This window comes from Piliocolobus tephrosceles, chromosome 10, assembly GCF_002776525.5.
Source record: "Piliocolobus tephrosceles isolate RC106 chromosome 10, ASM277652v3, whole genome shotgun sequence".
Taxonomy (NCBI): Eukaryota; Metazoa; Chordata; class Mammalia; order Primates; family Cercopithecidae; genus Piliocolobus; species Piliocolobus tephrosceles.
Genome location: NC_045443.1, coordinates 84,655,494 through 84,672,149, shown reverse-complemented (window position 1 = coordinate 84,672,149; position 16,656 = coordinate 84,655,494).

Sequence of the window (16,656 nt, the reverse complement as noted above, 5' to 3'; positions counted from 1 at the left end):
TTATTTTTATGGCTAAATAGTACTCCATTGTGTATATGTACCACATTTTCCTTACCTATTCATCTGTTGATGGACAAGTAGGTTGCTTCCAAATCTTGACTATTGTGAATGGTGCTTCAATAAACATGAGAATGCAGATATCTCTGATATATTTGTTGCCTTTCATTGGGATTTCAGTGGGATTGCTGTATCATATAATAGTTCTATTTTTAGTTTTTTTAGGAACCTCTAAACTGTTCTCCACAGTGGCTGTACTAATTCACATTCTCACCAACAATGCATGAGGGTTCTCTCCTCTCCACATCCTTGTCAACATTAGTTATTGCTGGTCTTTTAGATAAAAGCCATTTTGACTGGGGTGAGATGATATCTCATTACAGCTTTGATTTGCATTTCTCTGATGGTCATTGATGTTGAGAACCTTTTCACACACCTTTTTTTGAGTTGTACGTCTTCTTTGAGGAAACATCTATTTAGATGTTTTGTCCATTTCTCAACCAAATTATTCTATTTTTTCCTGTAGAGTTTGTTGAGTTCTTTATGTATTCCAATTATTAATCCTTTGGAAGGATAGTTTACAAATATTTTCTCCCATTCAGCGAGTTGTCTCTTTGTTGATTGTTTCCTTTGCTGTGCAGAAGCTTTTCAGTTTGATGTGATCCTGTATGTCCATGTTTACTTTGATTGCTTGTACATGTGGGATATTACTCAAGAAATCTTTGCCCAGCTTAATGTCCTGGAGAGTTTTCTTAATATTTTCTTGTAATAATTTCATAATTTGAGGTCTTAGATTTAAGTCTTTAATTCATTTTTTATATGATTTTTATATATGACAAGAGATAGGGATCTAGTTTTATTCTTCTGACTATGGATATGTAGTTTTCCCAGCACCATTTAATGAAGAGACTGTCCTTTCTTCAATATATGTTCTTGGTACCACTGCCAAAAATGGGTTCATTGTAGACATATGGATTTACCTCTGTGTTCTCTATTCCATTGGTCTAACTATCTATTTTTATACAAGTACTATGCTGTTTGGATTACTGTAGCTTTGGAGTATAATTTGAAGTCTGGTAACATGATTCCTCCATTTGTGTTCTTTTTGCTCAGCATAGCTATGGCCATTCTGGGTCTTTTGTGGCTCCTTATAAATTCTAGGATTTTTTTTTCTAATTATGTGAATAGCATCATTGGTATTTTCATGGGAGTTGCATTGAACTTGTAGATTGCTTTTGGTAGTATAGACATTTAAACAAGATTGATTATTCTAATCCATGAACATGAAATATATTTTCTTTTTTGCTGTCCTCTTCAATTTATTTTATCAACATTTTATAGTTTTCATTGTAAAGGTCTTTCATTTCTTTGATTAACTTTATTTCTGGGATTTTATTTTAATTGTAGCTATTGCAGTTGGGATTACTTTGTTAATTTCTTTTCCAGATTGTTCATTGTTGACATACAAAAATGCTACTAATATTTGTATGTTGATTTTGTATCACTCAAATCTACTGAATATGTTTATCAGTTCTAGTAGATTTTTGGTCAAGTCTTTAGGTTTTTCCAAATATAAGAATCAAATCATTTGCAAACAAGGATAATTTGACTTTTTCCTTTCCAATTTGGATGCCCTTTATTTCATTCTCTTGTCTGACTATTCTAGCTAGGACTTCCAGTACTATATTGAATAAGAGTAGTGGAAGTGGGGATTTTTGTCTTGTTCCAGATGTTAGAGGAAAGGCTTTCATTTATTTTTTCCTGTTCAATATATTAACTGTGAGTCTGTTGTGTATAGCTTTTGTTGTGTTGAAGTATGTTCCTTCTATATCCTGTTTTTCTGGGTTTTTAATCATAATGAAATGATGAATTTTATCAACTGCCTTTTCAGCATCAACTGAAATGATCACAGGGTTTTGGCTTTCATTCTGATATGATGTATTACATTGATTGATTTGGGTATGCTAAACTATCCTTGCATCCCTGGGATAAATCTCACTTGGTCATGATGAATAATCTGTTTAATGTGTTGCTGAATTGGGTTTGCTAATATTTTCTTGAGGGTTTTTGCATCGGTGTTCACCAGAGACATTGGCTTGCAGTTTTATTGTTTGTTTGTTTGTTTTTCTTTCTTGATGTGTCTTTGTATTGTTTTGGTATCAGGGTAATACTGACTTCATAGAATGAGTTTAGAAGTATTTCCTAATCCTCTATTTATTGGAATAGTTTGAGTAGGTTGCTATTAGTTCTTCTTTTAATATTTGCTAAAATTCAGCAATGAAAATATTAGGTCATGGACTTTTCTGGGAGGTTTTTTTGTTCATTACAGCTTCAAGCTCACTATTTGTTATTGATCTGTTAATGTTTTGAATTTCTTCATGGTTCAATCTGGGTAGGTTGCATGTTTATAGGGATTTGTACGTTTCTTCTAGGTTTTCTAACTTATTGGCATATAGCTCTTCATAGTAGACTCTAATAATCTTTTACATTTACTTGATATTTGTTATAATGTTTAATTTTTTTATCTCTGATTTTATTTTTGTCTACTCTCTTTCAGAGTTAGTCTGGCTAACAACTTGACAATTTTGTTTATCTTTTCAAAAATCCACCTTTTTATTTCATTGATCTTTGATATTCTTTTCATTTCAATTTTATTTATTTCTTCTCCTATCTTCATTATTTCTTTTCTTATACTAATTATGGGTTTGGTTTGCTCCTGCTTTTGTAGTTTTTAAGACACATTTTAGCTTGTTTATTTGAAGTTTTGTTTATTTTTTGATGTAGGTGTATACTGGTATAACTTTCCTCTTAGTATTGCTTTTGCTGTATCCTATGGGTTTATACATGTTGTGTCTCCACTTGTATTTGTTTTAAGAAATTTCAAAATTTCCTTTTTAAATGCTTCATTGACTCACTGGTTATTCAGAAGGATATTGTTTAATTTCCATGGGTTTACATAGTTTTTAGATTTCCTCTCATTATTGATTTCTAGTTTCATTCCATTGTAGTCAGAGAAGATAATTTAAATGGTTTTTAAATTTTTTAAGATGTATTTTGTGACCTAACCTACCGTCTATCCTGGAAAAGCATCCATGTTCTGAGAAGAATACGTATGCCACAGACATTGGATGAAATGTTCTTTAAAATATCTATTAGGTACATCTGTTCTACAATGCAGATTAAGTCCAATGTTCCCTTGTTGACTTTCTGTCTGATGATCTGTCCAACTGTATCCAGAATTGGTGGGTTCTTGGTCTCATTGACTTCAAGAATGAAGCCACAGACCCTTGCGGTGAGTGTTACAGTTCTTAAAGATGGTGTGTCCAGAGTTTGTTCCTTCAGATGTTCAGATGTATCCAGAGTTTTTTCCTTCTGGTGGGTTTGTGGTCTCGCTGGCTTCAGGAGTGAAGCTGCAGACCTTCGCATTGAGTGTTATAGCTCTTAAAGGAGGCGTATCTGGGGTCGTTTGTTCCTCCCCTCCAGAGATGTTCATCCCTCCAGGTGGGTATGTGGTCTCGCTGGCTTCAGGAGTGAAGCTGCCGACCTTCGCGGTGAATGTTACAACTCATAAAGGCGGGCGCGAACCCAGAGTGAGCAGCAGCAAGATTTATTGCCAGGAGCGAAAGAAGCTTCCACAGCCTGGAAGAGGACCTGAGCAGCTGCCACTGCCGGCTCAGCATCTTGCTTTTATTCCCTTATCTGACCCCACCCACATCCTGCTGATTGGTGCATTTTACAGATAACTGATTGGCCCATTTTACAGAGTGTTGATAGGCCTATTTTGACAGGGTGCTGCTTGGTGCTCTTACAAACCTTGAACTAGACACAGAGTACTGATTGGTGCATTTACAATCCTTTAGCTAGACACAAAAGTTCTCCAAGTCCCCACTAGGTTAGCTAGACACAGAGCACTGATTGGTGCATTTACAAACTTTGAGCTAGACACAGGGTGCTGATTGAGGTATTTACAATCCTTTAGCTAGATACAAAGTGTTGATTGATGCATTTATAGTGCTCCAGCCAGACATAAAAGTTCTCCAAGTCCCCACCCGACTCAGGAGCCCAGCTGGCCTAGCCTAGTGGATCCCAGGGCCATGGGCAGGGATGCCCGCCAGTCCCCTGCCGCATGCCTGCACTCCTCAACCCTTGGGTGGTGGATGGGACCGGGTGTCACGGGGGGTATGGCAGGCTGCAGGTCCCGGGCCCTGCCTCATGGGGAGGGGGCTGAGGCCTGGTGAGAATTTGAACTTGGCACTGGTGGACTGGCAGTGCCAGGGAACCCAGTGCACCCTCCGCAGCTGCCAGTCTGGGTGCTAAGCCCCTCACTGCCGGGGGCCAGCAGCACGGGCCAGCAGCTCTGAGTGTGGGGCCGGCCAAGCCAGTGCCCACCTGAAACTCGGCCAGCGAGCGCCATGCTCAGCCCCGGTTACTCTGGCACTTCTCTCTCCACACCTCCCTGCAAGCAGAGGGAGCCGGCTCCAGCCTCGGCCAGCCCAGAGAGGGGCGCTCTCAGTGCAGCAGCGGGCTGAAGGGCTCCTCAAGCACAGCCAGAGTGGACCCTTGAGGCCGAGGAGGTGCCGAGAGTGAGCAAGGGCTACTAGCATGTTGTCACCTCTGGCAGAGTTGGAAGTAGGAGGTTGAAAGTCTTGCTATACAATTGTATTGTTGTCTATATCTCTTTATCTCTAATAATAATTGCCTTATATATCTAAGTGGTCCAACCTTGGGTGCATATATATTTACAATTGTTACATCTTCTTGCTAAATTGACACCTTTATTATTATATGATGACCATCTTTGTCTCTTTTAATAGTTTTTGTTATGAAATTTATAGTGTCTGAAAAAAGTATAGCTACCTCTTCTTTATTTTATTTATATTTGCATTGCATGTCTTTTTCCATCCCTTTATTTTCAATCTATTTGTCTTTGTAGGTGAAGTGTGTTTCTTGTAGGAAAAAGATCATTGGATCTGATTTACTTTTCTATTCAGCTATTCTGTCTTTTGATTGGAGAGTTTACATGTGCTGCTATTATTGAAAAGTAAGGACTCACTCCTGCCATTTTGTTATTTGTTTTCTGGTTATTTCTTCTGTATTTGCTTACTTCCTGTCCCTCTTTTAGTGAAAGTGACTTTTCTAGTGGCATGTTTTAATTTATTCCTTTTTGCGCATCTGTTGTAGTTTTTTGATTTGAGGTTGCCATTGGTCTTGTAAATAATATAATACATTACTTAAAACACATGACAACTCTGATTGCATAAACTTATAAACAAACTAACAAAGAAGCAACAAAGTAATAAAAACTCTACATTTTAACTTCATCTCCCCACTTTTTAACTTTTTGTCATTTTCATTTATGTTTTATTGAACTATGTCTTACAAAGTTGTTGAAGCTGTTATTTTGATAGTTTAATTACATATTCCTTCTACTTAAGATGAGTAGTTTACATACCATAACCACAGCACTTTAATATTTTGTGTTTTTCTGTGTACTTACTATTACCAGTGAGTTTTCTACCTTCAGATTATTTCTCATTGCCTATTAACATCATTTTCTTTCAGAATGAAGAACTCCCTTTAACATTTTTCATAGGACAGGCATGGTGTTGATGAAATCCCTAACATTTGCTTGTATGGAAAAGTCTCTATTTCTCATTCATGTTTGAAGAATATTTTCACTAGATATTCTATTCTAGGATTAAAGGATTTTTTTCTTCAGCACTTTAAATATATCATGCCATTCTCTCCTCGCCTATAAATTTTCCACTGAGAAGTCTGCTGTCACACACATTGGAGCTGTTTTGTATATTATTTGTTTCTTTTCTCTTGTTGACATTAAGATCCTTTTGTTATCTTTGATTGTTGGGAATTTGATTATTGTACATCTTGAGGTAGTATTATCTGCGTTAAATCTGTTTGGTGCTCTAGAACAATCTTACTTTGTTTGATTGATATCTTACTCTAGGTTTGCTGTTATTATCCCATTGAAGAAGCTTTATGCCCCAATATCTCTCTACGTCCTCTTTAATAAATGCCACAAACTCTTAGATTTGTCCCTTTGAGAATACGTTCTAGATCTTGTATGTATTCTTCATTCTTTTTTCTTTTGTTTCCTCTGACTGTGTATTTTCAAATAGCATATCTTCAAGCTCATTATTTTTTCTTCTGCTTGATCAATTCTGCTGTTACATCTCTGATGAATTCTTCAGTATGTCAATTGCATTTTTCAGCTCCAGGATATCTGTTTGATTCTTTTTAATCATTTTAAGTTATTAGTTAAATTTATCTGATAGAATTCTGAATTTCTACTCTGTATTATCTTGAATTTTAATGAGTTTCCTCAAGACAGCGATTGTGAGTTATCTCCCTGAAAGTTTACATACATCTGTTGTTTTGGGGCTTGGTCACTGTGCCTTAAATAAGTTAAAAAAACAAACTAAATAACTTGGTGAGGACATGTTCCTAGATGGTATTGTTGCTTGTTGTTCATTGATGTCTGGGAATTGAATAGTTAGGTATTTATTGTAATCTTTGAAGTCTGGGCTTATTTGCACCTGTTCTTCTCAGGAAGGCTTTCCAGTATTGAAAGGGACTTGAGTGTTGTGATCTAATTTGTTGCTCACTGCAGCCATATCTGCATTAGGGAGAACCCCAAATTCATTAATGCTGTGTCTTTTCCAGACTTGTAGAGTTACCACCTTGATAGTCTTGGATAAGATCCAGAAAAATTCCTTGGATGCCCAGGCAGAGACTCATGTTCTCTTCTCTTATTATACCTCAAACAAATTGATTCTCTCCCTCTGTACTGAGCTGCATGGAACTGAGGAAGAGTTGACATAAGCACCTTTGTGGCCATCACCTCTGAGACCGTTCTGGGTCAGACCAAAAACCAGCACAGCACTGGGTCTCATCAAAGGTCTATTGTGACCACTGTCTGGCTACTGCCTATGTTCACTCAAAGCTCAAGGACTCTATAATTAGCAGGTGATAAATCCAACCAGGCGAATATCCTTCCCTACAGGGCGGCACATTGCGCCCAGCTCTCAGCTGGTCTACGGATGCTATCCAGTAGCCAGGACCTGGAGCTGAGAACCCTAGGAATCTGCCTGGTGCTCTATTCTACTGTGGCTGAGCTGATACCCAAGCCACAGAAAAAAGTCCTTGCCACTCTTCCCCCCCCTTTTACTGAAGCAAGGGAGTCTCTCCCTATAGTCATACTGCCCCAGGCCCATGGGAACTACTGCCTGGCAACCACCAATATTAAAGCTAGGGCCAAAGGCTCTTCAGTCAGCTTTTGATGAATGCTGCCAGGCCTGGGTCTCTCCCTTCAAGGCAGTGGGCTTCCTTGTGGCTCAGGGTCCAAGGCTTGGAATCAGGGACCCCAGGAGCCTGCTTGGTGCTCTTCCCCACTTTGGCAGAGCTGGTACCCAAGCTGTAAGAAAAATACCCCTTTTTTTCTTCTCTCTGTGGCTACCACAGGTGGAAATATGCTGGGTCACACCAGAAGCCAGCAAGACTCTGAGTCTCAGTAAAGGCCTACAGGGAGCACTGCCTAAGACTGTTCATTATTCAGGGCTCAAGAACTCTTTAGTACGTAAGGAGGCAATAAATCGTGCCAGCACTGGGTCCTTCTCTTCAAGGTAGTGGGTTCCCTTCTGGCCCAGGATGTGTCTAGAAATGCCATCTGGGAACTAGGACCTGGAATGGGGGCCTCTAACTATGCTGCTGCTGCCCTATTCTACTAGGACTGAGCTGGTATCCAAGTTGCTGCACTGTCCAGTGTTGGAAGAGGTGTGACACAAGCACTACCTCGGCGACTGAGAATGCTGTGTTACTAGATCCTATGCACCCTAAGTCCAGTGGCTCTCAATGCAGCACAACATGAGGACTTGCTCAGAAATTGCAGTCTCTGTGCCTGCCTTTCAAGTTTACTTAGGACCCAAGAGTCCTTTAGCTTGTGGTGGTGGAGCTTGCTGGTATTTGGGTTCTGAACCCTGGAACAAACAATTTGCCTCTGGCTAGGGCTGGTCTAAATGTAGCCTCCATGGGCAGAGACTGAGTTCTGCTACCACATTCCTTTCTACTGTGACAAGACAGCACTGAGTTTGTATGCAAATTCCCACAATCACTGTAGTATCCCACCTCCAGGCATACAGATTCTCTCTCCAAACCACAGGGCTGCTATCAGGGATGGGGAGAAGGGGAGAGAGGTAGTTAGGTGATTCAAAACTGTTTTTCTACCCACTTCAGTGTCTCTTTTCTAAATATGATATTAAAACTAGGCACTGCGATCACTCACCTGACTTATTCTTCTTATAAAGGCACTTTTTGTATGGATAGTTGCTCCATTCGGTGTTACTGTGAAGGGCACAATTGCTGGTTTGTTTTATCCAGCAGTATTGCCCCACTCTCCTCCTGCTTTTCTTTTGAAATATCTAATGACACTGATATAAAACTGTTTTTCAAGTTCTTTAGAAAATTTTAGTTATGACCTTCTTTATCTTTAGTAAATACTCCAATACACATATACACACTAAGGAATTTGATGTTTTCATAGTTATTTCTATGTTCAAGCCTGAATATTTTGAGATGGTATGAAGTTAAATGCTTGCAGATTAAAACCCACTTACAGTGGCATCAAGCGGTGAGTGTTCTCTTTCTGAGTGTTGATTACTGAGAGTTGCTTGGAACACACTGGCTGAAAGCCCACTTATCTGCTTGTGGAAACCTCCCCAAATATAAGGAAATGATAAAAGTATTAATAAAATTTGGTTTTATTTTCCTTTTATAGAAATTGGAGGGCAGAGTTTCCATGTTCAAATAATTAGTTCCCACCTTTTTTTAAGTTATATATATACTTATACGTGTTATCTTAAATTTATTCTTCCTGGAAGATAGACACTGAAAAACACTTCCTTTTTTAGTTTCACAGTGTCACCGACTGTCATCTGATCATTTTCATATATTTCTCTGAAAAAGGAAAACACATTTAATCTTTAAAACAACCTGCAACCTATAATCAATCTCAAATGGTAGGTAATTCAGTTCAACTTTGATTTCTGAATGGCAGCCTTATTTTGTCTTTCTGCTCTTGCTCCCGCTTTGAGTTGTCAATTCATTCTTCTTCTTTTGTGCTAATTTTAAGTGAAGCATGGAATCATCTGTGACATATTTCATGTGAAAACTCTGTGAAATAGTTCATTTTGCTGCATCCTTACAGAGCCAAATTACTTATTTTAGGTATGAATTAGCATCTGCCTTCTTCTATCCTGTCTGGGTCAGTGCTTCTTGGTCTTTTGCTGTGCCTGTTCATTTTGGCATTGTAGACACAATTTAAGTTTTTCTATAGCATCTGTTTTCTCAGAACTCTTAGGCTAACTGTTTGCCTAGAGTTTTGCTTAGGTGGGCACCATCTTTCATTCTCCTAATCTGTATATTGATAGGAGTTAGATTAGTTGAATCTTAGGTCCTATATAGATTTAAAAAATAAGAAAATAAGGAAACAATAAGGAAGGAAGGGAAACCAAACGAGAAAAAAGTATAGTAAAAAATAGACAAAAATGTGTAAATGTGTATTCTGAAATACTAAAATGGAAATCTGTAATGCATTTAACAGAGCAGCACTAATCTTAGGCCCAGGCAAAGTTGTGCCCTCTCTGCCTCATTCAGAGTGTCTTCTTAAAAATTTTTCATCTGGGCTACCAGATCCCAAGTACCACTTAAAAAGAGTGCCCAAAGGTCAAACCTGATTCTTACTGGGTGCTGGATTCTTACTGGTTGATGAAAATGCTAACCTAGAAATTATTTAACTTCCCAGCTAACTTTTGGAAACTCTGTGGTTCATCTGTGACATCTGGATTGAATGCTTTGAACCGCACTGAGTTCTGTGTGAACCTATTTCTCCCCTTCAGGGCACTCTGTGACTCTCTACATTCTTTCCTAACCAGCCTGCACATGCCTTCTGTTGACCTGATACTCTGGGGAGCTCCAGGTCTAGTGCCCATAAAGATGTCACAGGTCCTGAGGCTGAGCCCTTTTCCAGGAGCAAGCCTAGGGAGGATCATGCCTGTTAGAGGGAACCTTTTTTTTTTTTTTTTTTTCACTCTCAGAATGGTGCCAATGACTTGATTTAGGGTCTCTCATTCTCACTGGACTCAGGATGAGTAAAGATGAATCTTACTTTCCATAGTTTGCCACCGATAACCAATAATACTTGGTCTTTTGCCTCTCAGTGCCTCTGAAGTTACCTTAGGTCTATAGCACCAACAGGTGGAAAGTTTTCAACCTGTGTTGAAAACCTCCAGACACTGACACCAGGGTTTTACTCCCATCTCCTTTACAGGATCCACACCATGTGTCAGGAACTCTTCTGGAGTGGCTGTGACTCTATGGTTTATAAGATATTCACTTCACAATGCCAGTGGACGCTTCCAATAGATTTTATCTGTTGCTTCTCTGCTATGTGGTAGCATCATGCTCTCCTGGGTGAGAAACATTCTTTTGGCAAATTGGGCTGTTCTTTTGATTCAACTTCCAGGCCTCTTTCTTATTCTACCTGCTAATGGTGGTAAAAAGATGGAGTTACCACTGGAGATTATGTTCCAGGGGTGAAGTGATTGCAGTCTAAAATGTTCAAGAGAATAAGATATGGTTGGAGGATGTGTTATACTGTGTTTACACTACAGAATCCCCAATAACAAATTTAACATAATACTAAAATGAATTATAATTTACTTGTTTTTCTGCAAAATCTGGATAAGACTTGCATTTTTTGTTATCATCAGCTGTCTATCAATGAACGGTTACCACCTTGGAGAGTCACTGAAATCCATTTTTACTGGCAGCATAATAAATGAAGCAGTTATAAAAAAATGACACTAAATAAATCATATTAGGGTAATACTAACATATAGAAAATATATTATTTCAGTATAAACAGATTCCAAAGAGTCATTTCATTGTGGACACTAGCACCATTATTACCTTTTTCTTACAGCAAAGATATGAAATTAGACAAAAATGGTGCACTTGTCAGTAAAGTAGGTAAAGAGATAAAGAGATGGTTTTCCTAGGTATTAAGGTGAAGAGATGGGGCCCAGACAGCATAAAGGACCTTCATGTGTACTAATAAGGCAAAAAAGCAAAAGAGCAATTATCTCTTTCCTACTAATTATTCTCCCATCATTCTAAATCCTCATTGATAAATTACTATACTGCATGTAGCCCCACGAACTTTGAAATATTTTTTAAAATTAAATTGTATATATTGACAGGGACCTCACAGAGTGAGTTTTATCCACTATGTATACCATACAATTCAATTGAGCTACCTTTAATCATGCATTTGTTTTTTGTTGTTGTTGTTTCGGTTTGGTTTGGTTTAGGTTTTAGTTTGACGATAGGCTGAAATTCTAGTAATTCAGTTGTATTTAATGTGTTTCTAGGCATTGAAGAACATCTTTCTTCTTGAGAAGGGTCACATTGGATCTTATTACAATATCCTCGTTAGGCATCAAGGTCATTTTTCTTATTACACTTATTATTGGAACAAAGCAAACTTGGAATTGCATTAGAAATTTCTGAGTTTACTTCTGCAGATCTAGAACAATGTCAACATGCACTCAGAACTCAGCAAATGTTCACTGACAATATTGTGAACAAATTTAAAAAACACTGAACATAAATAATGAAAGAATGTTGTCTTTTTTATAATATAATGTTTGTGATGCCTGATTATTTTTATAATGCTTTAGGTTCAATAAAATCAGAATAAGAATGTATTATTTCAATGCAAGGATTTAGTTATATTACTTGGAGTCAATAGTATTCCTGTTTTTCTAATGTGCAGAGACTTCCTGCTGAGGGGATTCTGGCTAAGCACAAACTCTTTTTTTCTTGTTTGCTTGTGTTTATTTTACCATTAATGAAAGATATATTTTAAAACACATTTTTTACTAAGGCACTTCAAAGAGAAAGAGGAATAGAAGGAAATCAGCGGGAGAGTGTAGAGATTCTACAGGAGGCTGGTTGTCTATGCTTGGAATATGAACAGAAACCAACAGAGGTTCTAGAGTTTGGCATTATAAATTATATACTTTTAATCTTTCACATGCATGGGTCCTTTCAGAGGAACCATCTGGCTCAATGCTGACTGTTAGTGTTGTGCAGTATCTCAATTGATTTTGGTGCATTTATCTGAAAACCAACAGTTGCCTCTATTTTGTATGTCAGAACTCAAACTACAAACACTTGTAGTGGACATATGATTTACAAAGTTGATCATACTTCTATTCTCTGAAAATATCCATGGGTAGTTAAAAGTACACTAGGATCTCCCGAGTTTTCAAGCTTTCATTTTGGAAAGCAATGAAAAATGAGTGGCTGAAATTGTTCTACTGAGAAGATCACACGAAGAATCATCATCCATAAATAAAGATCTGGGAACTGAGAAGTTGGGAGTGGGGGAAGGGGATGGGTTTTGGCCAGCCAAAAATATGACAGATATAAGACATAGAAGGCAAGTTTGTCCAATTAAACATTATATTTAATTTTAGGATGCTTGAGTCCTACACTGCATTCTACCACTGATTGGAATATTACTTCATTTTCTAAATCTCAGTTTTCTAATATTTGAAAAGAAGGAAAAGAAGAACAGGAAGTTTGAATTAGATGCTATCAATAATAAATTCCACTTCTAAAATGGATTCAGTTTTATGTAATCTTTTCACCTTATATTTTCCAAACCCATTCTTGTTTATCACTTAATGTCAACAAAAAGAGCAGCAGCTTCTAAGATTAAATTTATTAAGAACAAAAGCACATCAATGCAACTTTAATTAAAGGTGAGATCTTATTTGCACATGCTAACATGAACAAACAGTGAAAGATTTCTGCGGCCAAGCTACAAGATGTTGTTTTACCTAAAGGGAGAAATTCTTCTAAAAAAAAAATGCATCAATGAGCATTCATTTAATCTCTATTATTTGAAAAAGAAAGTCAAGGAATTTTGGAGCTGTCAGAAAGTTTATGGTAGTGGCAAGCACTGTATTCTTGAATAGCCTTTGTAAACTCTCTGAGTTTTGCTTATATTTATAGTACAATTATAGTAAGTTGTATTTAGAAATATGTTGATGTAGAATTTATTTTAGTCCTAGCACAAGCTTAGTATATAGAGATACTCAACATATAACTGTGGAATAAATGAATAAATGCATTCAAAAGGGTAGATCAACGAGTGTTTAAAATTTTGATTTAGTTATATATTCTGGATGCAGAGCCACACAATTTTGAAAATATTTGGGTAACAGATTGATATTCAGGTTTCATCTGGATACTCTTCAGTATGTAAACTTCAGAATGATTGCTACAAAACTGTTGTTCTTTATACAACTATTTAAAAAATTCATTGAACAAATATTTAGTAAGAATATTGTAGGCAATGGGGAAATGAAAACAGTAATGCTCTTTTGCAGTAGAAATAGCATGAACTATGTTCAGGATCTAGTCCTTATAAATTATTCCAAGATTAAGAAGCCCACCAAGGAAATCATTGGCAAATGCTATAATTCCTTACTGAAAAGTTTGTCATTATGAACAGACAGAGCCAAGAAGCATGAGAACAGATGGTGAAATGCCAAGTATGAATAAATTCATGCCTCTCTCTAGTATCCTAAGCCTAAGGACTTGGATATGGACCAACACATACTGCTGTGGGCCCAGTGAGAAGCAAAAATTATTCAACAATCATCACAGTTAGGAATGGAATCCTGGAGAGTAATAGCAACACTTCAGCTATCTCCATTACAAATCCTTCATGGTCTCTACAAGGCCATTTGTAACGCCGGGAGCCTGCCAATGCCCTTACTTAACATTAGCTCCAACTTCTGAAGAAGCCACTTGTAGGGCCGTTCAGAACCTCTGCTTTTCTTTTTCCTTTTAAAAATTTTCTTCTCATCTATCCCCATACATTATTTGGGGAATTAAATTAGGTAGTTAAATACAATTACTTTGAAAGATTTATTAATAAAATGCTAGTTAAGAGTTATTTATATATGCTACTCTATATTATCATAAGTTTATTAATTAAACTCCAATTTTTGTATCTGTGGAGATGTCTCAGTGATGATGTTTGCACAAATGTTATTTTCTCTTTCTTTAAAATAAATATTGGTTTAGATAAAAATTCCAAATATTTTCTAGAATAAAACTGGAAATGTACTATTTCACCAGGCGACTTGTCTTTTAAGGTGATTATGTTTGGTAAATTTTATCTATATTATGTGAAACAAGCCAGAATTTTGATTTACGGGATTCTGAAATAGATAAACTACGTAAGAATCACTTAATTTAAGATGAAATATAGTAACACAAGCTTAAATGACCAAAGGCAGTAAACAATGATTATATAATGAGGGTTCGCCTCATGAAAACTAGACCCATCAATGCAAAGTATATAAATTTAAAATAATTTTCCAAACTGGACGAATAATCCAATATTGAAATTAAGTGCTGCTATGTAAATAGGAAATAATAATTTATCCAGGTAGTTTTATCTAACGAAACTGAAAACTTAGGGTTAGAGATTTCCCATTAACTACTGAATTTAATAATTTTTAGCCATTTAACAAATGACCCATGTCTAGGGATAGCTTCAAATATGGCTTCAAAACATTTGCATATGTTTGAATAAATACAAAAAAGAGGCCGGGCGCGGTGGCTCAAGCCTGTAATCCCAGCACTTTGGGAGGCCGAGACGGGCGGATCACGAGGTCAGGAGATCGAGACCATCCTGGCTAACACGGTGAAACCCCGTCTCTACTAAAAAATACAAAAAACTAGCCGGTCGAGGTGGCAGGCACCTGACCCTACATTTCCCTTTGACACTGCCCTAGTAGAGGTTCTCCATGAGGGCCCTGCCCCTGCAGCAAACTTTTGCCTGGTCATCCGGGTGTTTCCAAACATCTTCTGAAATCTAGGTGGAGGTTGTCAAACCTCAATTCTTGACTTCTCTGTACCTGCATGATCAATACCACGTGTAAGCTGTCAAAGCTTGGGACTTGCACCCTCTCAAGCCATGACCTGAGCTGTACCTTGGCCCCTTGTAGTCACGGCTAGAGCAACTGGAATGCAGGCCACCAAGTCTCTAGGCTGCACACAGCAGAGGACCCCCGGCCTGGCCCACAAAAACATTTTTTTCCTCCTATGTCTCCAGGCATGTGATGAGTAGGGCTGCCTTGAAGACCTCTGACATGCCCTGGAGACATTTTCCCTATTGTCTTGGGGATTAACATACAGCTCCCCTTTCATATGCAAATTTCTGCAGCCAGCTTAAATTTCTCCTCAGAAAATGGGATTTTCTTTTCTATCACATTGTCAGGCTGCAAATTTTCCAAATTTTTACGCTCTGCTCTGCTTCCCTTATAAAATTGAATGCCTTTAACAACACCCAAGTCAACTCTTGATTGCTGCTTAGAAATTTCTTCTACGAGATACCTGAAATCATCTCTCTTAAGTTCAAAGTTCCAGAAATCTCAAGGAGGGCAAGATGCTGACAATCTCTTTGCTAAAACATAACAAGATTCACCTTTGCTCAAGTTACCAACAAGTTCCTCATTTCCATCTGAGACTGCCTCAGACTGGACTTTATTGTCCGTATTGCTATCGGCATTTTGGGCAAAACCATTCAACAAGTCTCTAGCAAGTTCCAAACTTTCCACATTGTCCTGTCTTCTTCTAGCCCTCCAAACTGTTCCAGCCTCTGCCTGTTACCCAGTTCCAAGGTCACTTCCACATTTTCAGTTATCTTTTCAGCAATGCACACTCTACTGGTACCAATTTACTGTATTAATCTATTTTCATGCTGTCGATAAAGACATACCCAAGACTGGGCAATTCACAAAAGAGGTTTAATTGGACGTACAGTTCCATGTGGCTAGCGAAGGTCTCACAAGCATGGTAGAGGTTGAAAAGCACTTCTTACATGGTGATGGCAAGGGAGAATGAGAAGGAAGCAAAAGCAGAAACCGCTGATAAACCCATCAGATCTTGTGAGACTTATTCACTATCATGAGAATAGCATGGAAAAGACTGATACCCATGATTCAATTACCTCCCAGTGGGTCCCTCTCACAACACATGGGAATTCTGGGAGATACAATTCAAGTTGAGATTTGGGTAGGTGCACAGCCAAACCATATCAATGTATTATGTCCTATATTCTTACAATAAAGTAAGCTAGAGAAAAGGGTTATTAAGCAAATGATAAGGAGGAGAAAATATATTTACTATTAATTAAATAGAAGTGGAGCATTATAAATGTCTTTATCCTTGTGGTGCTCACATTTTCTAAGCTGAGGAGGAGGAGGAAAATAAGGGATTGGTCTTGCTGCTCATTGGTGGCAGAGATAAAGATGACGTAAGGGGAGGCAGGAGAGGCAGATACACTCAGTGTAACTTTTACTAAAAAAACTACATGTAAGTGTACCCCACATTTCAAACACTTGTTCAAGGGTCAATTGTATTACACTTTCCTTTCATAGTTACAGAGAAAACATTTTGGGTAGCTATATCTTCTAACTGCAGTATTGTAATGCATATAAATGTGTGTATATATATGTATGAACAGATATACATTTCTCATCTTATGTTCAATTTTAATAA